The sequence below is a fragment of the Emydura macquarii genome, unplaced genomic scaffold, assembly GCF_026122565.2.
Source record: "Emydura macquarii macquarii isolate MOO-44397 ecotype Brisbane River unplaced genomic scaffold, CSIRO-AGI_Emac_v2 contig_1119, whole genome shotgun sequence".
Taxonomy (NCBI): Eukaryota; Metazoa; Chordata; order Testudines; family Chelidae; genus Emydura; species Emydura macquarii.
The window spans coordinates 7,359,529-7,385,518 of record NW_027131256.1 but is presented as its reverse complement, the minus strand read 5'-3'; the positions used below and the strand labels follow the sequence as shown (position 1 = coordinate 7,385,518).

General features: G+C 40.6%; 1 protein-coding gene across 4 annotated transcripts in view; it reads right to left on the bottom strand.

Annotated features, from left to right (window-relative positions):
* ZBTB20 (zinc finger and BTB domain containing 20) overlaps positions 1-25,990 on the bottom strand; it is a 577,566-nt gene that overhangs the window by 393,644 nt on the left and 157,932 nt on the right. For all 4 annotated transcript variants that reach the window (XR_010919343.1, XR_010919344.1, XM_067546058.1 and 1 more), the window contains one exon: positions 1,207-1,282. The gene's annotated coding sequence lies outside the window, so the exon portion shown is untranslated. The remainder of the gene's footprint in view (positions 1-1,206; positions 1,283-25,990) is intronic.

Sequence of the window (25,990 nt, the reverse complement as noted above, 5' to 3'; positions counted from 1 at the left end):
GTATTTAACAACACAATGGCATGCCCCTGCCAGTAATGTAAAAACACAATGGATTGGTGCCAGAATGGCACAGTCTGCCTCACTGACTCATGCCTGGCATTCCATCCTGGAAGGGGCATTATGTACCCGCAATGTGCTGTAACCTTCTGCTAGTCTCCAGAATAAATTCATTAGCATTAAAAGGGGGTGAACCCCAGATAGCAGGTAAAACACTGTAACACTTTGTGCTGTAAAACAAAGATACCATTTCGAAAGAATTCTTAAACTTCTGGATTTCATTACCAAACTTACATTTTGATCTTAAATGAGAAAACAGATTGACTTTACTTTGTAGTGTTTCATAACCTTTTATTGCCCAACGAAAATCCCCTTTCCCTTGCCATCTTTAAGATTTTGTTTTGTTTGTTTCTTTTTTTTCCTCTTTTTTAAACTTGGGGCATCTGAATCTTTTACACTGTCTAGTCATTCACTTGCCTGTTATGCACTGAAATCCCAAATGTTAATTGTTCTCCCAAGTACATTGGCAAAACAGCTTCTAAATAAGGATAGACCAGACGGATGTAGACTCTGACATGCATTTATGGAGTAATGGGGCTCGTAGAGACAGCCTCGTCTCTTATTCGAAAACATAAGATATACTATTTTGACTGTTTCCTAGCACAATAGGGAACACACACATATGCACACACAAGGAAGAACTACGCATTTCTGACCCCATCCAATGTCCTCAGACAGATGAATCCTGTTGTGATGTCACCAGAAACTTTCTTTTTCTTTCTTTCTATTTTTCTTAAAACAAAGGACAAAAATGTCTTATGACATCATAAAAGAGAATACATTCTATTTCTGATGCCATTAGGAATGTTCTCCTACTTTCTATTATCTCTGCATCAAAGTGCAGAAATCCTCGGTGACAGGATGACAGGAAATGTATGTCAATTGGGACAAAGCTACACACCATTCCTAATAAAATTCAAAACAGCCAGCAGAAAAAAACAGTAATTTGCGGTCTGACATAAAACCTGGTAAAGATCTAGCACAACTTCCTTTTTAAAAAGAACCAAACAAAACGTCATTTAAACTAGTAAATCCCATCCAAGGGCACTCTGACCTTTAGCCATGTCTAGTTACTGTGCTAACACTTTTATTGTGTGTGCTGTATTCAGAGAAACACTGACAAAAGGTACCGGAAAAGCTTTTACTTACAGGAATGCAGTGCAGCTTAATCTTTTTGTTTTTAAGGTGCAGTGATTTCAGCATCTAAAATGTAACTTCAGGCAGTCTGAAAAGAAACAGGTTAAAATCTCTTTCAGTTATAATTGGTATTTCAGATTTAATTAAAAATTAAACTTTCATAATGTTTCACCATCCAAAGCAATGCATTATCAGTCAAGCGTGGCCTTTTTTTTTTAGTTAAAAAAAGCTCTTCCCAGAGTAGTTTGTAATGAAGAAAGAAGGGGGGAAAAAGGCAATTCACAAAAGCAAAATATGCCTGTGCATTAAAGGATCTCAGAATAACATGGAAAGAAACCTCCTGCCCCTTAATTTCAACAATCTACCTTCTAAAAGAAAAATCAGGCATAACAATTAAAAATGACAGAGAGACAACATCACATACCAATGACTGTGGAAAAGATGTTAATTTCAGCCAAATAAGGACACTGTTAGGACTAGAATGTACAAACTGAACGAGAAAATATGATTTTAAATAATGCCAGCCAAAAATATTTTTAAAATCAGTTCTACAGCACGTAGCACTTTCAGACAATTGAACAGAGGGGAAAAGAGGGACAGGCAAATTTAGAAAGAGAAAATCTGTTGTGCAAGGTGTACAAGGTACAGGGCCTGTGTATCCTTTTGCTAAAGGATACAAAATAGCTGATTTGGTTGTAAAGTTTCTTTATCTGGTAAAATCAATGCCATTTGACTGTGTAAAACAGTAAATCGTAAAGTGATAGGTTTAGACGTTCATACCACCTGAACAGATGCAAAATAAAAACCAATTTTTATTTTTAACAGTTGGAATGACATTAAAAACTCCAAGGATTATACCAAAGGTGTGAGTTTAAATGTTATGAGAGCATTTAAATCCAATGGTTTTAATTCTATCCAAATGTAAAATCTCTGAAAACAGGTAAAAAGGAAAAACCCAGAAATCCAAATGAGAAACATTATTAATAAATTACAACCATTTTGAATTAAGCTGGCAGTGTTTGGGGCTCACAGTTATATATGTAATGTTTCAACAAAAGGAAATAAAAATAAACAAGTACATATCTTAGTTAAAATATTTTATTTTGAAATATGGCAGGGAGACTTTTAGAATGTACAAATTTACTGTCAAAACTATCCTCTTCACTAGCAGAATACAGACAAAGACACAAGATAAAAACTTTGGATCTTAATCCAGATTCTGATTTTGAACACCCCCGAGTTTTGGGGTTATGCCAACGTGGAGTTTTAGTTCAGGCCTGTATCTAATAGAAAGTATGTATTTCTAAACACCATTAATGACTGCTTCTTCGAGCAGCTAGTCCTGGAACCCACAAGTTGAGAGGCAATTCTTGATTTAGTCCTGAAGCAGAGCACAGGATCTGGTCCAAGTGGTGAACAGAGCCAAACTGCTCAGTAGTAGTGACCATAGTGTAATTCAATTTAATATCCTTGTGGGGGGGAAATACCTCCAACTACATAAAAGAGGAGAAGCTAGTTAAACGGAAATTAAAAGGAACAGTCACAAGATTGAAATGTTTGCAAGCTGCATGGAAACCATTTGAAAACACCATAATAAATACTCAAACTAAATGTATAATCCAAATTAAAAATTTTTAAAAAGCCTTATGACCAAAAAATGCCACAATGGCTAAACAAAGTAAAAGAGACAAATTGAGGCAAAAAGACATCTTTTGAAAATTGGAAGTCAAATCCTACTATGCAAAACAGAAAGGAGCAAAAAATCTGAAGTCAAGTATAATTTTTAAGCAGGCCACAAAAGAATGTGAAGAGCAAGTAGCAAAAGACTCAAAAACTAACAGCAATTTAAAAAAAAAAAAAAAATCACCAAAAGCAGGAATCTGCCGAACAATCAGTGGGGGATTGGCCAACCGATGTGCTAAAGGTGCACTTAAGGAAGACAAGGCCGTTGCAGAGAAGATAGCCTCTTTGCATCAGTCTCTACTGCAGAGGATGTGAGGGAGATTCCCACACCTGAGCCATTCTTGTTAGGCGACAAAGCTGAGGACTGTCCCAGAATGAGGTGTCAACAGAGGAAGTTTTAAAACAAACTGATAAATTACAGAGTAATAAGTCACCAGGACCATATGGTATTCACATAGGAATTCAGATATGAAATTGCAGAACTACTAACTGTGGTATGTAACTTAATTACTTAAATCAGCCTCTCTTCCAGATGACTGGAAGATAGCTAATGTAACACCAAAGCGACCTGAAAATCACAGGTCAGTAAGCCCAACTTCAGTACCAAGCAAATTAGGTTAAAACTATAGTAAAGAACAGAATTATCAAATACATAGATGAACATGATATGTTGGGGAAGAGTCAACACCGCTTTTGTAAAGGGAAACCATGCTTCACCAATCTATTAGAATCCTTTGAGGGGATCAACAAACATGTGGACAAGGGTGATCCAGTTGACATAATACACTTGGACTTTCAGAATGTCTTTGACAAAGTCCCACACTAAAGGCTCTTAAGCAAAGTAGGCAGTCATGAGATAAAACGGAAGGTCCTCTCATCGATCAGTAACTGCTTAAGAGATAGAAAACAAAGGGTAGGAATAAATTATCAGTTTTCACAGTGGAGAGAGGTAAACAGAGGGTCCCCCAAGGATACGCACTGGGACCAGTGTTGTTCCACATATTCATAAATGTTCAGGTAAATGGGGTAAACAGTGAGATGGCAAAGTTTGGACACACACACAAAAAAGAGAAAAATAAGGGGGGATACAATAGAGGACTACAAATCATGAACGGTGTGAAGAAAGAGAATCGGGATTAGTTATTTATTACTCAAGATAGTTATGTTCAAAGCAGACTGTGAAGATTTACAAAGGGATCTCACAACACTGGGTGACTAGGTCACAAAATGGCTGAAGAAATTCAATGTTGATAAATGCAAAGTAATGCACATTGGGAAACATAATCCCAAGCCTACATACAAAATGCTAGGGTCTAAATTATCTGTTACAACTCAAAAAAGAGATCTTACAGTCATGATGGATTCTCTAAAAACATCTGCTCAACATGCAGCAGCAGTCAAAAAGCTAACAGAATGTTAGGAACCATTAGGAAAGGGATAGATAATAAGGCAGAAAAGATCATATTGCCACAATATAAATCCATGCTACGCCCACACCTTGAATATTGTGTGCAGTTCTGGTCATTCCATCTTGTAAAAGATATATTAGAATTGGAATAAATATAGAGAAGGGCAACAAAAATGATTAGGTATATGGAACAGCTTCCCTATGGGGGTACATTAAAGACTGGGACTGTTCAGCTTGGAAAAGAGCCAACTAAGAGGGTACACAATAGAGGACTATAAAATCATGAATAGTGTGGAGAAAGTAAATAAGGAAGTGTTATTTGTCCCTTCACATAACACAAGAACCAGGGTTGCAGAATGAAATCAATAAGCAGCAGGTTTAAAAGAAACATAAGGAAGTACTTCTTCACCCAACATGCAGTCAACCTGTGGAACTTGTTGTCAGATGATGTTGTGAAGACCGATAGCATAACTGGAGTCAAAAAATAATTCGATAATGTCGTCCATCAATGGCTATTAGCCAAGATGGTCAGGGATGCAATCCTATGCTCTGGGTGTCCCTAGGCTCCAACTGCCAGAAGCTTGGACTGGAGGACGAGGATGATTGATAATCTTTGATCACTTGATAATTTTCCTGTTCTGTTTATTCCCTGGCACTGGCCACTGTCAAAAGACAGGATTCTGAACGAGATGGACCATTGGTCTGACCCAGAATGGCTGTTCTTACGGATCTCTCTAGTCCTCACTCTTAAAAAACAGGAAAGAGACAGAGTCTCTCTTTCTCAGGATTGTGGAAACTTCTGAGAGCGAGGCTGAGTTCGTTATGTGTGTGCACTAACCAGGTTTCTGTTAATCTATGTTTGGTTTTGTTACTTGCTGTTTCTTTTTTTTAGGGGTGGTGTTAGTCACCTCCTCCTCTTTCCCTTGCAGAGGTTGTGGGGTTTCCTCCACTTCAGAGGGGTTTAGCAGTATGCTCCACAAGCATGGGATTCAGTGTGTGTCTGCTGCCTCCTGCACTGTAGAGGATGTGTTGCTGAGTAGGGGTAAGGTTATTGGCTGTGCTAATATAAAATCTGCCTCTCAAATGAGCAAATTTACAGTGATTTTCCTGGCCCAAAAGCAGTTTGTGAATCGTTTGGTATGGGAGGGACTCTGGGTCAAGGAAGCTTTTGTTCAAGTTTTTCTCTTGTTTACTCCTGCTACGAAAGTAATTTTTTCCAACGTCCCTCCTTCCTTAACAATGAGATGCCAGTGTCTGATCTCTCCCATTATAGGAAGGTAGTTCCTGCTGTTATGATGATTCCATTAGTCTGCAAGAACCCAAATATGGGACATGTTATGTCCTTCCAGTGCCAGATTTATGTGGTTCTAAATACCCTGAACAACCCTTGAACCTGGTTTTAAAGCACCCGTAGATGGGGCAGATTATACAGTATTTTCTATCTTTGAAAATATGAAAATTTTCTGTGTGGTGACCCTGGTCATTTGAGGGATTTCTGCCCACACATTGCTGGCTTGGGGGTCCTGATAAGAATATGGGACCCAGGATAGTGGGGGAGGCTGGGACACCAAGGAACCGGCAGGAGACAGAGCCTGCATCTGCACTGTCAAATTCTATCTCCCCACTCCCCCACTGCCATACATGGTCTGCTGCTGTCAAGGAAAGAACCCCCAAAGAGGTACCCTCTGTTGGGACACCATCGCTTATATCTGGACAGCAGCAAGTCCTGGAGTTTGAGGAACATCTCCCTGCACAGGAACCAGAGGGAGGTTCTAGAGATGGGGGTGAAGAACAGATGGATGAGATGGATTTATGTGGGACTGTTTCTAAAAGGGCTAAGACTTTGGAGGCCTCTGAGCTGCTGGCAGTGGCTGAGGATGAAGCTGTGTGCCCTGAGAAGAAGGATAACATTGTGTTGGGTGGTAGCTCCATGCCTGCAGCTCCCAGTGGGATACTGTCCTCTCCTAGCATGGTGAGTCCTCAAGCCTCTGGTCCTGCATGCTGCAGTGATGACGCTGGGTCCCAGCCTGGGGTTGCACTGCCTACCCCTCTTGGGAAAATAGATATCCTAGCTGCCCGCACTGAACTTCTCTCCTTCGTGAATGATGAGAATGTTACAGTAGGCTCAATGTTCTTCTGACCTGGTGGAGTCTGAGGGAGATGAAGGGGATGATGATGATCTCTCTGACTCCTCCCTGGTTCCTGATTTCGCGGCCAGTCAGCTAGATAGGAAGGGGGTACAGTGTGAAAGAGATTAGTGGTTTTTTGGATAGCACTAAAGGGAAGCAGGGAGTTGATTTACAGCGCTTTATTCATTCAGCTGCCCTTGTCTTCAGAGATACTTCAGTTGATCGTAGGAAATATTTCTATCTCAAAAAGTTGTTTAGCAAGGTGAGGAAGGATGTGGGGATTGTTCAAGATACATAGCTCTCTCCATAGTTTGTTTTGTTCAAAGCATTTCCAATTTCCATTGTCTCTCCTGCTTGGCTCTCTCCTTCTAGACTTTATGGTGCTGCTCACTTCTGGCTCTCTGTTAATTATTAATGGCTGCCAGGATAGTCACAGAAGGGCACAATGCTTTGAATTTCTCAGGCAAACATGAGCTGATGTTGTCCTTTTGACTCTGATAATCAGGAGAACTGGTTGAAGGAATGGGAAGGGGACGCTTTCTTGAGCCATGGCTCCAATGTCATTGCTGGGGGAGCTGTTCTGTTTTCCTGGGTGCAGGGACACAGATAATTTCTGTGAAGGAGACTGTGCAGGGCCAACTCCTCCAGGTGGAGAGACATATTGGCACTACTGTTTTTAATCTTTTTACTGAATATGCCCCTACTCTGGGGCAAGATCACATCTCCTTTCTGCAGACACTTCCTCTCATGACTGGCTGTGACCCTGAAAGTAATATTGTCCTGGGAGGGGATTTCAGTTGCTCTGTAGATTGTTTTAGAAAGGAACCATGAGGAGTCACACTCTCTGTCAGCCAGGGAACTGTGGTATCTCCTGGAGACCTTTGGGCTAGTAGATGTTCGGAAGTTCTCTCGCCACTGTTAGGGAGTACGCTTGGCTGAAGGCTACTCCCTACCAGGTTTCAGGGGCTATATCGGATCACTTTTATACCATGACAGGCAGCGTGAATGTTTGTTCGGTCTTCCATGTCTCCCACTCACATGTCTGATCATCATTCTGTCTCTGGCAGTGTGCCTCTCTCTTTTTCTGCCTGTGCTTCCTACTGGTAGTTTAATACTGAATTGTTACAGGACTTTAATTTTGCCAAGATGTTTGCTGTGTTTAGATAGCAGCAGCGGCAGCATAAGCCCTGATATGAGTCCCTGAGACAGCAATGGGATGTCGGAGAGGTTTAGATCCAACTGTTCTGCCATCAGTGGACCCAGGCTGCTACATGGTCCTTGCAGCAGGCTATGAGTGCCCTGGAACAAGAAATCTTGGGCCACCATGGCAACCTTGATGTGGGAGACTTGATGCAGGTTCACCAAACCTTTTTACAGTACTCTGTACTCACCTGAAACCTGTGATGTGCTGGCAATGAAGGACCTGCGTCAAGAGTTACCCAGATTGACGGGTGAGGACCAGCAGTGTCTGGACAACCCGCTGTCACTGCAGGAGCTCTCTGTTGCACTCCACCAGTTCTTTACAGGCAAGACCCCAAGTATTGATGGGCTGTCATCTGAATTTTAAAAGCATTTCTAGCATTTTCTCTGTTCTGATTTTTTTCTAGTGGTGCAGGCGTGTATCCTGGAGAAACAGCTGCCAGGGTTCAGCTGCCAGAGGCAGTGATCACCCTGCTGCACAAAAAGGGGACCTCTGTGATTTACAGAACTGGAGACCTATTTCCCTTCTCTACTCTGATTATAAGATTTTATCCAGGGCCTTAGCCAATTGATTGAAGGACTATCTGGACTCTTTGACACACCCTGATCAAACATATTGTGTTCGTAACTGTTGTATTTTTGATTATTTGTTTTAAATTAATGGTGTTTTTACTGTTAGCAAACTTTGTAATCTGGATGTGTGGCTTGTTTCAATGGAGCAGGAGAAGGCCTTTGATAGTCAACCATAATTATCTTTTTAAAACGTTAGAAGCTTTGAGGACTGGGCCAGTGTCCTTTTCAGATATTTCTTTACAGTAACATAACTTTTTTACTATCCTAAAGATTAATGGGGGTCTTTAGCCACTGCTTCCCAATTCACAGAGGCATTCGTCAGAGGTATCCTCTGTTTGGGATACTGTGTACTCTTAATTTGGAACCATTTCTGCACCTCCCCAGAAACCATCTGACTGGTCTTTCTGGCCAGGGGTGCCGGATGGTTCCCCAGTTTGTCTGTCGGCCTCTGCTGCTGATATCTCAGTGTTTATTATCTCCGACAGAGACGTGCAGGCACTTTGTGCTTGTTTACAAGTATATGAATAGGCATCTGCTTGCATTCATTGGGTTAAGAGCAATTCGATCTTACTGGACTCATGGCAGTGCAGCAGTCCCCCTTTGTTGCCCTACAACTGCAATGGGGCAGCTCTCAGATTAAGGTGTTTGGGGACCTTTTTAGATCTGAAGAAATATATGTTAAGGAAATGGGAGGGGGCTTAAGAGATGGTGCAAGGCACCTGCAAAAAGGGCATTGGCTTATTCCTCCAACAACCACGTGGCCTCAATGTTGTGGCACCAGTTAGTTTGTCTGGACCCTATCCCTGGACCAAATTCAGAGGCGTTACCACTGGCTGTGACCTGCTTTGCTGATCCTGCCATTAGATGAATGGGGCCAGAGGCTCACTGATTTAGTCAGCAGGGTTGCGGCCTTTCACCTCTGGTCAGTTTTACCAGTTGCCGTACTCTGACTCCCCACTGGCCTGGAAGTCCCTTGCCTTCTCTCTCCTCCGTTGTGCTGCTGGGATGGGCTTTGATTCTCACCTATTTTTGTTGGCACTTGGTTGATTACAGAATCTAGATTTGCCTCCATTCTATAATGCTCTTTTTTAATGCCTGGCAATTTCTGTGAAGTCTGCGGCCAGACTAGGCATTTTCCAGAATATGGCTCTTGGAAGAGCCACTGTTTTTAGTCCACTTTCTCCTGCTGAAGCTCTCTCTTCCAAGAGCCTGTTTTGTGCCTTTATTCAGGCTGGCTTGACCAAGCTATCCCATTGGTTTGTTCCCAATTAGTCAAGCTGGAACTTGGTGACAACACTTACTGTTCAGACCAGAATCTGGTCTGGGCATTTTTTGGATGAGGTCCTCTCTGAATTCCATGTGGCGCTCCCTCAGAGAAGTGCCTAGTGTTTGCAAAAAAATTTTCAGGAATTGTTCTTCTAGGGGGTAATCCTGTGTTCCCCTCACTAGCTGCCTCCCCTTCTGTGGAGGAGATTCTTGTGCAGCCAGGCAGATTGTTGTCCTGCAAGGGTTTGGTGAATGTTGCTTTTGCAAGCATGACCAAGAAGCAGTTCTGTGGTATGTGTGTCAAAGTGCGGGGTCATGCTGCCACCCTCTCTGATCTCCCTGATACAGCCTGGAGGATGCCTCTGTCTCTGGGTGATTCTGTGTGGCTGGCTTGGAGGCTATTGTACAAACCTCCTCTTCTTAAGCCCCCCAGTGATTTGCAGTGGAGGGTCCTGCATAGCGTCATAGCAACCAATTGTTTTGTGCATCATATCACGCCTGAGGTGTCTGCAGAGTGCCCCTTCAGTTTGGCTTCACACACTTTCATTTTCCTACCTTGCCGCTATTTAATTCCGCTTTTTGTTTTTTTGCAGCGGCTTTTTAGCAGTTTGGAACTGATTTTCTCCAAGCCCCCATTAATTTTCAGACTGAGAGACAATGCTTACATTCAGCCAGTTTTCTGCCTGGTTAACTTTGCACTGGGTCAGGCAAAGCTAGCCATTTTGAAATCTCACCAGAATAGAGAGTCCAGGGTAGAGCGGTGTGATTTGCTAGGGCTCTTCCGTGCCAGGCGGATTGTGGCCAGGCTGCAGACTGATTACACCTTTTATAAACGGACTTGTAACCTGAACACTTTTCAGTTGACTTGGTGATGATGTTTGTGATGATGATACTTTAGTGATTCGTGTTTAATATTTGCTTAAGATGTGTTTTACTTTATTTTATTCTTATCTTTGTGTGTGTATATTGTAATTTTATAAAATTTTACAAGTTTTAAATGTGATTTTATGTCAATAAAAAGGTGTTTTTCATATTATGTCTCTCTACCTACCTACCTACAGTTCTGGTAAGGAACCTATCAGCCTGCTACCTAAATATTATACAAGAGGTAATTTGTGTATGGCTTTTCATCATATTCATTTATAACTTTACAAATTCACCCCACCACATGCTCTTGTATACACATATACAAAATGCATATGTGAATATGATTGGCAATTTATTCTTACTTTAACTCCTTTAACTTTATTACTGTATTACTGTATTACTTTAACTCCTTAGAATATATTAAAGTATTTAATTACTTTAACTCCTTAGAATAAATTTAAAGTATTATTTTAACTCAGTAAACACCAAATCAGTTGAAAGAGGAACAACAATTATGACAGATTAGGCAGAGACAATTAAATGAAAAGGAAGGGAATCCACATATTGGTGTAATACAACAAAAATTTCATAAGAAACTTTCTAATATAATCCAAGATCAGAAGTAACAAATGCATCACATATTGGTAATAACTGTAATACTTCACATTGCCATCTGAAGATCTCAAAGTGCTCTGTAAACATTAATAATTAAGCCGCAGAACCCCTAGTGAGATTGCACATCATATCCCAATTCTACAGACGTAAAAACTGAGACTTGCCCCCTGGAATCAGTAACAGAGCTGGGAACAGAATTCCTGACTCCTTGTGTTGTCCTTTGAGCACAGGACTATCCTTTCCTCTCCTGACTGGCATATACACAGTACTAGTGAAGAAATCCAGACAAATAAGGTGAGTCTATCAGAATTAACTAATGGTGCCGCTGCCAGATGAGAGAGAAAGGTTCCTGATCTGAACTTCTAGTTCTCTCTTTTCTTCCCCTGTAACATCTCAAAGATCACATTGTGGCTTTCTGGCAAAGAAGAGAACATGGCAGTGATAATTGTAGCCAAAAGCTATTCCTTTTGATACATGTACCTGAACACTGATCTCAACTGAGAAAACAAAAAATATACGAGTGTGAAATTTATCCCTGTGGAGAGAGCCTGCAAAAAGAGTATCACCCCAACCCTATTTTGACAACTTACGTGGGACTTACGTGGTGCATAGGCTTTATGTTGGCCCTCTTCACCAGGTGAATTTCACCCAATACTTGTTTCCTCTGTAGGGGCTCTCCCCTTCCCAAGTAAATCCAAGCATAGGTTTACCTGCCTTAACATGTCTGATTCCAACCTAAAGGCTAGTCTCAAGGATACTCGCATCTTGTTTGACAGTGTCTTGCTAGTGTCAGTTTCCCATCTGAAATCCTTGCCTATGCCATACTCACCCTTCTAGTAGGAAAGGAGGCAAGAAAATCTAATGTCCAATGTCACTCTGCAAATCAACCAGCAGGGTGGACTACTGTTGGTGAAAAGGACTCCCTCTCCTCAAAGAAGTCCAAGTCTCTGATTCACTGTGCTATATAGTTACATGTATCAGTGGAAAGGTCTGTCAGAGGGGAGGCAGTGGGGAAAGTCTTCAGCACCAGGGAGCTGCCAGAGCCTTTCCCTGCTATCTCCCCAATGTCAGAGCCTTTCCCTGCTGCTGATGTTTTTCTCTGAGGTGGGGAATGGCTCCAACAGCTCTAAAAACAGCAATGTAGAGAATGAGGGAGTCATTGCTTGGACATCTAGAGAGCTGCAGACAGTACATATCCATAGAGTTCAGGTATGTCTTCAGGTAGCGCATCCCTGTCTACACTGCTATTTATACCTGGGCTAGGGGGCTGTGTAGTATATGTACTCTACATGCCACTTAAAGGAGTGTGCAATGTAGCTGAACCTTTAGCTTTGTGGTGCACATCAAGTCCACATCGAACCCTGGGTAATTCCTCAGGTGGCTAGCCTGCACATCAAGGAATGGTATTTGGGCAACATCTAGTGAGCTTCTTCTCAAGAAAATCCCAAGACTTGGTGGTTACATTAGTAGAGTTTAGAACAAGTTTTAGCTTTCAATTAATGTTTTAAATACAAATCTCCAAGATGAGCACATTTTTTCCTCCTGTCTGGCCACTCCTACACCCTAGGAAGATTGTGTGAAGCCCCAGGACTGGGAAAGCAGAGCTGTTGTAGAATGATTTAGGTTTACCAGCAGACCTGAATGGTAGAAGCTTAAACAGCAGTTTACTGGCAGACCTGTCTTTGTTACATCTGGCTCAAATCAATACTCTAAGTCTTCCACTTTCATGAGAACTAAATTCCCATGATTGGTGATGGAGTCCTGGTGACCGCTGCCAGGGCTTCGGTGACTGACAAGCGTCGGAAAGCGGTGTTGAAGCATCGGGAACCTGTGCGGTGCCCCCATCGTGGGCTTGCCCCTGGACCACTCTTGGCTGGTTGCCCTGGCACAGGGTCTCAGCGCAGAGATCTCTCCTCCCGAGGAGCGGGCGGTACAGGGAGCAAGAGCAAGTTCTTGGCTGCTTGAAAGGCTTCGGGCATGGACGGCACCACAAGGTGCTGGGTACCCCTACTGCTGAAGTTTCTGCAGACCCTGAACTTATCTCGAATGTTGGTCTTACCCAAGCACTTTAAGCAGCTCTGGTGAGGATCGTTTACAGGCATGGTCTCCTTACATGAAGCACATGGTTTGAAGCCCGGGGACCGGAGCACACCCCATCCCTGTGGGACTAACTAATAATTCTAACTAATTAATTTATCTAACAAACTATGTACATTAATCCACAGATGAAACCAGTGGTAGAATGCCTGCTGAGGCAAGGACATTACAGCACCATCACGAGCTGTAAGAAGGAACTGAGGGAAAGAGGGGCCGGCAGAATCACTTAAACTGATGCATATGCACACCATGCAGAGGGCCCTAGAGCCGGCCCTATAGATACCAGTGAGAGAAAATCTTCAGCACCACACCTGACATGGAATGGACATGAGCAAGCACTTGAAGGAAAACCAGTTTTCTACAGAACAAGATCATATCCTGTTCCTCTGTGAGGACTATCTCCTTGCCAAATCTCAACTTTCAAACCTTAGCTTATTCAAGCTGAAAAGGTTTCCAAACAGACACACGTGTACCTTTTAATCCTGGGAAAGGTGAATTTTTTTCTACTTTCCTTGTGTCACAAAATGGCTGAACTGCTTTTACTCAAACTTGAAGGGGAAAAAAGTCACTTTTGGGCAGAGACAAATCATGGAAAATTTTGGCCTGAAAAACGGAAGTTTCAGAAAGTTATGGAAAAACAGGAGACAAGCATGGAAATTGCTAGGTACACCTAATCATATTGTTTACTGCTAGGTAGGGGTCTGCTGTAAGGTCAAAACTAGGTCTCTTAGGCCAACTGTACTACAGTCCACTCATCTCAGTTATTCAAGAAATGAGAAAGAAGCTCTTCAGAAGCCCAGCTACTAAAGCACAGCATAGCTGAACTTCTCAATCTGTTGGAGTAAGTCTCTTTATAATCGTATGCGAGACCTGCCCTGGAATCCTGAAATGCACTATAGCTATTACCAGTGCTGCAGCTGAGGTGGGACCCAACATTCCTCTTAATACATCTTGAAGCTTTCCTCCTACATGGGGGTGACGATGATAATCAAGCTGGCTGCTGAAAACCGTGATATTCCCTAATCCAACTGTTTTCTTGCACAAGCTGTCCCTAGATCCTGTTTATGTTCCCAAGGAACAGGAATAGTGACAGCATGCAGCTTTTGCAAACAATTCGTTCTATAAAGATACAATTCTCTGTGAAGGCAGCCCTGACGCTGATATACTCTGAGCATCACTGGGAACACAGCTTGAGGACTTTGCTTATATTTTTTACAAGTCATTGTGGCATATAAGCCTCTCCCAGTTCCTTTCAAGGTTCATAATGCTCTGATCTTCACAGCCCCAGTGCTCCTGTTGAATGATATCATCTCCCATGGCTCAAATTATCTTTAGTGCATAAAATGATAATACCTGTTAAGAAGCAGGCTCTATCATATAATCACAGCAGCACCTTCACATTTGCTCTGGTTTAACACAGAAACTTACATCAATAAATGTTTCATTGTGACGGGTGTTTCAGTGCAGTGACAAACTGGGTGGATAAAGGAAATGTGGTGGATATAATTTGTTTGGATTTTAGCAAGGCCTTTGACACAGTACCACACAGGAAGCTCATAGAGAGACTACAGAATTATGGTCTGGATAATAATACAATAAGGTGGATAAAAACTGTCTGACAGATAGGAAGCAATGAGTTATTAATCAGTGTTGTTAGATGAGAATGGAGGGAGGAATCTACTGAGATGCCACAGTGATAGGTGCTAGGACATTATTATTAAACAGATTTGTTAAAGACCAATAAGGGAATTTAAATTAAAATAGTGATCAAATTGGAAGATGACTCAAAGATAGGACATATACCAAATACAAAGAACATAGATCAAATCTATTCTGAATTCAGCATAATTGAGATGTGGCTGGGTCAGAATGGGATCATATTTAATGTAAATCAAAAGCAAGAAACTATTAAATATAGACGCTGCAGAAGTCCAGAAATTCAAAATTTACGATCCCAGAACAAACAAACTCTGTTCCTTTGTGAATGAACATTCCAAGAAGAATTTTTATCATGTGACCTCCAACCAGGGTCCTGACCACTTGTGGACTTTCAAGATATCCTGGCATTTTTCCTAAAAGTGGGATGTCAGCCTTGGTGTCATGGTCAATTTTCAACTCAAGTAATTCATTCCACTTAAATTCTCGGGCAGTTTCATTTGGATACAGTGTTCTTTCTCACTTTCTGTGTTAAGCTGTTGTGTAGTGTGACTGGATAGTGTCAGTTTCGGTTTCCTGCCACAGGAGGTTGTGTTTCTATGATAGTGTTCCCTTTATATCTCTTATTTACATCAAAGGGGTACTGTGAAGCTTAATCAATCAGGGCTATTGGGGTGGCCTCTTAAAATGTTGAGTTGATTTTCTGAAGACTTTTTTTAAAAAATTACCTCTGGGCTGAGGACAAGCATGAGAAAGTGTCAACTCAAATATAAGTGTGAGAAAAGATGCTTAGGGAAAAGTAATACACAGAGCAGATATAAACTAAGGGGTTGTTATCTAGAAAATAGTTATAATGAAGAAAGAACCTTGGGAGTAACTATTGATAAACTGAACAAGAATTCTTAGTGCAATGCCACTAGGAAAAAAAATGTCCATTCTGGGGTTATACAGAGGTTAAAGAGAGAGGTTGTATTACCATTTCACGTTGTTTTGGTAAGACCATAAATGAAATACTGTGTGACTGCCGTTCACTAGACTTCCAAAATTACATTGACTAGAGAGAGAGGATTCAAAAGTCATTTAAAATTATGAGACATCTGAAAAGTATGATAGTCATTTCTGGAATTAAATTTGGCTAATTTTAAAAGACATATGGGTCAAATCCTAAAGATCTTAGTCTGTGCTTAGTCAGAGCTCCCACTGAAATCACTGAGGATCTGATCCAAAGCCTGTCGAAATCAATGGGAGTGTTCAAATTGACTTCAGTGTTCTTTGGATCAGGCCTCGAGTAAGGAACTCAGGATTTTTTGCCCTGTAAGATGGGACATGATAACTTTAAAAAATATTTTGTCAGGTTGGAAGAACTGGCTGAGCAGGTGCATCATATTGATATCCCAATTAGTCAATGATGAGGGTTCTGTCCTTTTCTAACGCTAAAGCAGTACTATGATCTGCCACCCTTCGCAGTACACCCAGCCAACACATTTGCTAACATATCAATTTGACTCAGGATTACCAGAGACCCCCAAACCACTTGTACCTTAAGAAATGCTTCAGAAACCCAGGCCCACATCCATTATGTGCGCTTTATTATTGAAGAGGAACTCCACTAGTCTGGAGTTTTTGTGAAAGAGTCTGAAAGGGATTTAACGCAGCTTGCAAAGAATATCAGTGGCAGAGCATACCACAAAATGTTAAAAATGCCTCTCTGGATCTCAGGCTATGCTAAATACAACAAAAGATTTTATTCAAAATGCACTGGATGTCATTTTGAGGTTGCACAAGATAAAGACCTTATCCTCTGATGTTAGTTGGTGCTGTAATAAAGCAGGAGGAATGCTGATGCATATGCTATGAGATTGTCCAACAGTCAGGCAGCTGTGGAAAGAGGTAGACATGAGAGTGAAAACAGTGCTTGACTTCAACAGCCAAACCTCTGCAGAAAATTATATTATGCTAGAATATTTACCTGATAAGGTGGGTATAACTCCACCACAAATACTGGCTTTTCAGGGCCGCAATGATTACCAAGCACATGATTTTACAGAAACGGAAAAGTAGACTTATGCCCATAACAGAGCAGTGGGATTCGAACTTGTATGAGCAACCAAATAAGGAATAGCTTATCACCACAGAGATAGTTATATGCATTTGAAGATATCCGGACCCTGTTTTTAGATACATTTAGATAAAAAACACTTTGAGACTGCTCAAAGATTACCAGGCCTCCATTCCACCTAAATCGTTCCTCCTTCCCTCCCCCTGTGTCTCCTCCTACCCTCCTCTCCCTATTCATGCACATCTTCTCCTACTTTATTACTGTAACCCCTGAATCAACATATATTGTCTAATCTTTTATTGTCTAGTCTTGCAGCTTTGACAAGCTGTAAAATGGCATAATTCTATTTGACATGAAGCATGCGATATTCAGAAGCATACACAAGCTGTAAATCCGTTTTGTACTTCTAATGTATGAAAATTAATACAAAGTAAATCACACAAAAATTATTTTTGTCAGATAAGACTTGGGCCAAATTCAGAATTTGGACTAGGTATAGACAGGTGCAACCCCACTGGAGTCAGTGGAGTTGTTCTCAGTTACACAGGGACTGCATTTTGGTCCTACTACAAGCAGAAACTCAAACCAGATTTACACTTTATCTTGGGCACATCACATATTCTTTTGCCACCTAGGCCATTAAACAAAGTCTGAGACCAGCTTCATCTTGCACAATACAAAAAAGCCGTGACCAGAGACTTAGCATTGTTCCAGTTTATATAACAACAGTATTAGAGCTCAAAGCCTGGGGAACAATATCTTATTGTATTAGGAGACTGAGACTCAATCTTACTGTGACACTGTCAGCATAAAAACACTTTCATATATCTCAAAGATCTTTGGGTGGGCTTTTTAAAGAAATTAATGGGAATTAGGCTTCCAAATCCTCTAGACAGTCTGGAAAATCTGACCTTTAATCTTTAAAGGTAACCCACCAATATGAGCTCTCTTATATTTCCAGCACATTCCACATATAGGGATGCAATGACTCATTAGGAATACATTAGGAAAGGGCCCATAAGTAGTGAAATTCAGACCCACTTTTGAACTTCCCAAAAGTTTTGGGAAATTTGGCCCTTGGGCTTTGGCTTGGGCCCAGGTTTATTATAAATTTCTCAAGGGAAACAATATAGAATAGAGAAAATATCAGCAAGCATTCATATCGGTCACTAGTATTAAAACAGGGAATAATAAGTTGAAGTTGGGGAAATGGTCATCTGAGTTCAGATATTAGTATAAACAAACAAACAAACAAAAACTCTTTTGATTGACAATCATTCCCAGAAACCGTTAACCACTTCAGTTAAGCAACAACATAATCACTAGATTTAAGGACCAATTAATAGGTTTATGGAAAAAGTAAAATAGGACCATTCTTGCTGGAGGCAGAGAGGATGGAATACTTAAGAGCTTTGCAGGACTGGGACTCAAGTGATCAGCACCTTGCTGGACTGAGTCCATGGAGATGATTCCTGCATTTATTCCGAGAACCATGGTCCTGATTTCCAACTATCTTGCATCTGATGCAATCACTTACACCTGTGCAACTTTTACCCACTTTGAACATGTGGGATAACTATAGAGGATGTAAGACAGATAAGAAATCGACCCAGTAAGTCTGCTGTCCCTGATGGATTAATTCAATTCTAAGAACAGCTGTGACTGAACATCACTTTGGATCCATTTGCACCTCAAAAAGAACATGCTTAACATATAAGAGACTCTATCAGAGAGTTAAGGTTGTGTATTCAACCTTACCTGGTCTATACTTTATATTTAAAGAAAACAGAAAGAATCAAATTCATCCCTGGTGATCAATAAAAATATAGAGCTGAAACCAGCCTAGCATTTTAAAATAATATTAAAGTTGTGACAAAACTATGTAAAGCAAGAAAATTCAAAGTTAAGATTTGTCATGTTAGTGTGAATGCCGAGGCAGGGACAACAAAGCCATATGCTAAAAATCTGTCTGAATTTTATCATGGCATGGCAAGAAAAATGAAGGTCTATGCATGGTAGCTAGATTTCTAAATAAAATAATAACTCTGTCATTTTCAAGTCTTTTCCAAAATACCAGAAGTGATTAGAACACATTATGGACCAGTCACTTGCCAAGTTTCATGTTTGAAATCAAAGCTGTTTTTGAATTTCACGAGCAACAAAAAAGCATTTAAAACTGGTAACCTTCAGTTGTGGGGGCATAAGGGAATAGCAGCCAATATGATTTTTTTTTTTAACACTCCTGTGCTAAAACTTTTGTACTAACACTAAGCATAGAGCAAATGCTCAACACCAAGGTGGAAATGCAGTGAGGGTGCTATTCCCAGATAAAATATAAGCAAGTACATATTACATAACCAGGTTCTTTATTCCATTGAGGGATGCTACAGATACAATACCACCAGAGATATTTCAGAGGTTTATGATGTCACCAGAACTACAGCTAGATTACACATTTTGGTGTGTTTATAATTTTTATACAGATACCAAAAAGTTAAATTAGAAAGGATTTAATTCAAAGATATAGAGAAAGAACTAAATTATTACCTTTAGGAGTGAATAAGGCTGGCAAGGGCTCAAGGTGACTTCCCTTCACCCCAGCTCAGGTGGGGCTGAGGACAACTGCAGTCTTTGTGCTCACCACAAAGATGGTGGGGCGGAGATGGGGCAGAGCTGGTTAGCCATGGACAGGAGTTCACTTGTTCCCCCTGCATGCTCAGCAACTCCACAACGCCCCCTGGAGTTCCCTCTGCAATGATGCAGGTCCACTTTACACCAACACCACCACCAATATGGGGTAGTGCCTATAAGACACAATCTGGACCTACATCTTCCATTTTGGATGCACTTGCAAAAGTGGAGGAGTTTGGCTGAATACAAACACCTTACGTTAATGGCTTGAATTTGCTATTCTACCCATCCAAACTGCTTCTCTAACAGTATTGCTATTCTGACCTATCAATGAAAAAAATGTAATTTTAGGATGCCAGAGACCATAGTTAAGTTTTGGGAAGACAGTTTAAAAGACGACAAATGCCAACATCCATATATTATATAAATGTATATTCTTTCATTATGCATCTGTGTTAAAATTAACAAAAATAAGTTGAAGGACTATTACTATATAAAATAATACTATAAAATACTTTGCAATTTCTGGACCAAATTCTGCACTCATTTACACATTGTCTAACCCCACAAATTGGGCACAATAACGTGGTACAAATTCGGCAGCTATAATCAAAGTCTTTCATCCAAGATTCTCCAACTGCTTTATAATTGTATCCCCTTTTTTACAGATGGGTAAAAGGATGCACTGAATGATTAAATTACTTCCAGAGCATTGCCCAGTCAGTCAGTAGGAGTCATAGAAACAGAACCCAGGAGTTTCAAATCCAAGTCCCATATTCGAACCTTTAGACCACATTAGCTCCCACTTTCTTTTCTCCCTCTTTTGATCTAGGCGGCCCTGTAACATTATTATTTTCCTTATATTTTCAAATCATGATTGAGCCCCCTAATTGGGCAATGCCACAACTCTCCCTCTTCTGAACAACAGCTCCAATCTAACTCAGGATTGTAACTAACTCACATAGTCTCAGCTCTGTTGTCTTTGACTGGAAGTCCTCATTCCAGGCAAACAACAAAGGCTGCTGGTACCTGACCTTCACAGGGACAAATGTAGATCTTTCCAAATAATGTATTTAAAAATGCTTCTTTCATTGGTAAATTACAGGAGGAAATTTTTTTCTCTTTGCTCTAAGCCACAGACAGCCCAGGAGGAGGAAGTCCCACACAGTAAATGTGTACAGAACAGTTTCCTACCTCTGTGTGATGTAGAAAATCCCACTGTGTTAAATAGGGTTCTACCAAGGCCACTTAAGCATATTAGCCTATTATACCCTGCATTTCTTTATTATTCTCCAAATGCTAATGAAACGTTCTAGTGCAGTGTTTATGCTGGAGTATTTTTGGAAGGCAATGACTATCAATATTTCTCTTAAAGCAGAGGTTCTCAAACTGTGGTCCTTGCACCACTGGTAGGGCACTTGCTGGTGGCCTGCAGAGAGCTGGCTGGTCATGTGGCATTGGCTCGCCTCATTTCCAGCTGCTAAACTGCATTAAAAAAGCAGCGAAAATACATTTAATACTTTACTCTTCCCTGTGAGCAACTGTGGTAGCTGTTGCAGAGAGAGCTATGCAACTGTAAACAGGAGGGAAGGGGAGCCACTTGATTGCAAATAGGAGGGCAAGTGATCATGACACAAATGCCCTCCCTTTGTATTGGAATGCTAAACTGTATTATACTGTTCAGCCACTAGGTAACGTTGTGTGTAAATACCGTATTTAAATTAATCTCAGCCATACCTGGCAGAGCATTACAGGATCTTATGATGAACACATCTGGTGCATATAAGCAAACTCTGTTGCCAGTACATATCTAGTATAGGGACATGACATGGTGTCTTGTGTAAAATAAGAACAGAGAAGAAGGAACACCAATATAGGTTGCAGACAGAAGGAACAAAGCAACAAAGGTTGCAAGCTCTCATCAACATGTCATTCTTCAATGCCCAAAGAACTTCAGCTTTCACAGCCCTTCACAATAGACAAACTGGTAGCAGTATTTTGCAAGATTTTAAATTGCAAACAAACTCCACAAAGAAACTGGAGATATACAGGTATCTTCTTTAAGTTATGCTATGGGGAAGCAAGCAAAGCATATATTTAAATTCTTTGACTTTACTCAAGACAGCCACAAAGATGCATAGCTATGTTTGATGCGTACTTCGTACCCCACAGAAGTGTTGTTTATGACAGTGCATATTTCCACCAGAGAATTCAAGAACGAGGGGGAAATGTTTTAGAAGAGCTCGGCATATATTGGCTAAAAAATCTGATTTGGGGAATACAAAATATGAAAATATCAGAGACAGATTGGTTATTGGGTTAACAGAAAAAAGCTTTCACAGCAGCTACAAATGAAGAAAGATTTAACCCTAGCCACGGTTATTCAAAAGGCAAAGCAGTCTGAGCTGGTGCGACCACAAAACCAAGAGCAACTCGCCAAACTTGAAAAACAAGAAACTGGCTTAGAAGCTATTAACAGATGCAGCCTGAGTGCTAAAAGTCATTACCAGAAGAAACCTGAAGCAAGGAGCGAGAATGCCCAGACTAGGAGGGACAAATTTCAGCCCACATGTGAAAGGTGTAGAAAAAGTCATATCTCAAGACATGGTGCATGTCCAGCCAGAGGCACATGGTGTAATAAATGCGTGAAATATGGACATTTTGCAGCTGTGTGCTGCACTAAAGCAGTCAGGGAGTTGACTCATATTACAGACAATCAAGATCCATTGTTTCTCAGATCGATCACTTGTGATGTCATAGAGCCTGTCTGGAGAGTGAAACGGAATAGTCACAGCAAGACTACTGACTTTAAAATTGACTCAGGAGCTGATGTCACAGTCATCTCAAACAAGACTTGTAACCTTCAATTCCTCTCAGAGCTGAAGTCACCTGACACAGATCTGACTAGCCCTGGAGGTATTCTGAACTGCATGGGCCAGTTAACCACAGAAACAACTTACTAAAACAAAAGTCATGCATTCAGAATGTACTGATCAAAGGACCACAGACCAACAGCCTTCTCAGCCGCAGCATGGCAGACATGATGGGCCTATTGAGAAAGATGGAAGAACTCAATGGAATATTTTGTGATATTGGACGTTTTAAAGGAGATTGAGTCCAAATAACCTTAAGAGACAATGCTGAACTATATAGTGTGCATACCCCTCACAGGATTCCTATCCCATTACTTCATAAAGAGGAAAATGAGTTAAAGAGAATGGAACAGTTTGGCATAATCAAGAAAATCTCTGAGCTAGCAGCATAGTATGCCCCACTGGATGCCTCGAGCGGATTCTGGTAAATTCTTTTAGCCAAAGTAAGAGGTAAACTGACTACATTTATCACACCCTTTGGGAGATTTTCCTTTCATAGATTACCTTTTGGGATTATGACAGTCTATACTATTATGTTCACCACTTTTACAAGACTATGATAAATTTTGTACAAAGTATGCTTTGTGAGGTATCATTTGAAAAGTCATAATCTGCTGAATATCATTATCCTGTTAAAATATGTGTAGCGACCCTATATGTGAAATTATAAGATTCTACTGTGTGATTGTTACTGAAATATGTTGTAATTCTATAATACCCACAAACCAGTTTTGTAGAGAAAAAATACACTTGCACCCCCACAGAGGTGTTAAAGGGGCCATCGTCCACTTAAGCTGCAATCTTCCAGCAGGAGAGAAGGACTTTCTTGTAAACAAGAAATTTACATCACAAGTACGATTCAATCCTCACGTCCACAATGGACTGCATGTCACCATGACTCAGCAAGGATGTTTCTAGCACAAGAAACTGAATTATAAAGAAGAAGAAAAACACTTGATTTCACCTCTTCTCCTCCCATCTCCCTGCTCAGGATATCAACGACTCACAAAGAACTGAAATAATGGGGTGTGGTCCCATGCAGAAAGGAGACCCAGTCTGTGAAATTTTGGTTTTAAGTTCACTTAGCGTGTTAAATTAGGTATTTGCTTGCATATTCCTCTTTTATATTCTTTTGTTACCAATCCTGATTTTTATGCATCATGACTTGTAATCACTTAAAATCTTTCTGTAGTTAATAAACGTATCTTATTGTTTTATCTTAACCAGTATGTTTGGATTAGAATGTATTGGAAACCCCATTTGGAATAACAAGGCTGGTGCATATATCATTTTCCTTTGATGAAATGATGGACTTTCTATGAGCTTGCATTGTTCAGTAATGTGCTAGACAGTACAAGACACACATTTGTGGGAGACAAGGCTGGGACTAAGAATTTGCGGGTGTCGCCATGCAGTTGAATTCATGAGTGACTGGTCAAAGCGCTCCTGTATTTAGCTAGGAATTAATTTGCAAGCTGAAGGCTTTGTAAGCAGGCCAGGAATGGATATTCTGAAAGCAAAGCAATGTAAAAGAGGCCCCAGGCTACAGAATTACGGGAACACAGCTGTTCAGTGGTACAGATTATACCCTGGATAATGTCACACCAGAGCACCTAAAATTTTCCAAAGAAATATGGCAGAATTGTTAACAAACAGAAATGGAGTTGGTGTTTTTCATGGATGATATTCTGATATATGGATCTTTGATGGAAGAACACAACAAAACCCACGACAAAGTCCTAAACCTAATCAGACAGTCTGGACTGAAGGTAAACAAGGAAAAATCATTTTCTGCCTACATCAAATTGAGTTTTGGGACAGACAATACATAAAGATGGAATCAATCCTAGACCTGAGAAAATGAAAGCAATTTGAGAATTGAATGCACCAACTAATGTACCAGAACTGAGATGTGTTAATGGCAACGGTAAATTACCTTGGTCAATACCTACAAGATCTTTCTACAGCGACAATCACTGCCTCAACTGTTATAGTCCAACACATTGTGGCTATGGGAGCCAAATCAATATATTGACTTTAAAAAGGTAAATTAAATGATCTCCACAGCTCCAGTTCTCAAGTACTATGATGTGAACAATCCCACAATGGTCAGTGCAGATGCAAGCAGCTATGGCCTAGGTGGTGTATTGTTGCAACAACATGGATTTGAGCAGAAGCCGGTTGCATTTTCCTCTCGCATACTTACAGAAGCAGTAATACTATATGGACAGATTGAGAAGAGTGCCTGGCAAGTGTATGGGCATGTGAGAACTTTTACAGAGATCTGTGTGGACCAGATTCATTTACACTGTCAACAGATCATAAACTGCTTGTAACCCTCATCAACAGAAAAGACCTGGATCAAGCACTGCTAAGATGCCAACGTCTATTGATACAGTTAATGAGATTTAACCCAATTGCTAAATATGTTCCTGGAAAAAATCTGGTAGTAGCAGGTTAGCCGACACACAGTTACAGACCCCAGCATCACACTCAACTACCCATGAGATCAAAGATGATGTAAAGGCATATGTGGATGCTGTGCATATAAACGGACCAGTGTCAGAAAGGAGACTACTTCAGCTACAAAAAGTAACCTTGAAAGACATGCAACTTCAGAAAGCTGTAAGTTACAGTAGGGGTGGCTGGCCCAACTATCTAAAGGAAACTAAGGAAGTGACTGCTTTGTGGTGCCTGGACAATTAAGCGAGTCAAATGGACTCATGATTAAAGGAAGTTGCATCGTAATTCCAAATGAAACAAGAGGAGAAATCCTAAATTTCATCCTGGAAGGACATCAAGGATTAACAAAATCCTATGAATGGGCCAACCAGTCAGTGTGGTGGCCAGGCATCAGCAAGGATATAAAGAATAAAATATCTGCATGTGAACATTGCAGAACAAACAGACTAAATAAAGAACCTTTAATAACAACACCTCTACCTGACAGATCTTGGAAGAGACTAGTTGCAGATTAATACAAATTCAGAGGACATCATTACCTAGTCTATGTGGACTATTTTTCCAGATATAAAGAAATAATATACTTGGAAGACATACATTGTCAGTGTTATCAAGAGACTGAAGTGCACTTTTGCTCACTTTGGTATTCCAGAACAACTAGTGGCAAACCATAGATCACAATTCACTGCAGCAGAATTTCTGTTACTCTGAATAAAATATGATTTTGATCATATTACTAGCAGCTCACATTACCCACAAGCAAATGGAGAAGCTGAGAGAGCTGTATAGGCAGCCAGAAAATCCTACAGCAGGAAGACCCATTCCTTACTCTTCTGAGTTACAGATCAACACCAACAGCAGCTATTGGATATAGTTTGACATAGCTCTTGATGGGAAAACATCTCAGAACTACTGTTCCAATTTTGGAAAATAACCTATTTTAAAAATGGCCAGAAATGAAGAGAGTAGCCAAATCTGATAAAAAGGCTAAAAGAGCTTATGAACAGTTTTACAGCAGATGTCACTCAGTTAGAGACCTGCAGGTCTAGAACCTGGTGACTGTTCATGCCATATTGAATGGAGAAAAAGGATGGACAACTCCAGCTGTCATAAAGAATAAGAATTCAGTGCTCAGATCATAAGTGATCGAAACCGACAGTGAGGAGTTCAACAGAAACTGTCAACATCTACAGATTCTTTCTCAGAAAGAGCAATCAACAGAGGAAATTCTATAAATAGTAGAAGCAGAACAAGACAATGACATCTCTAGGATTCC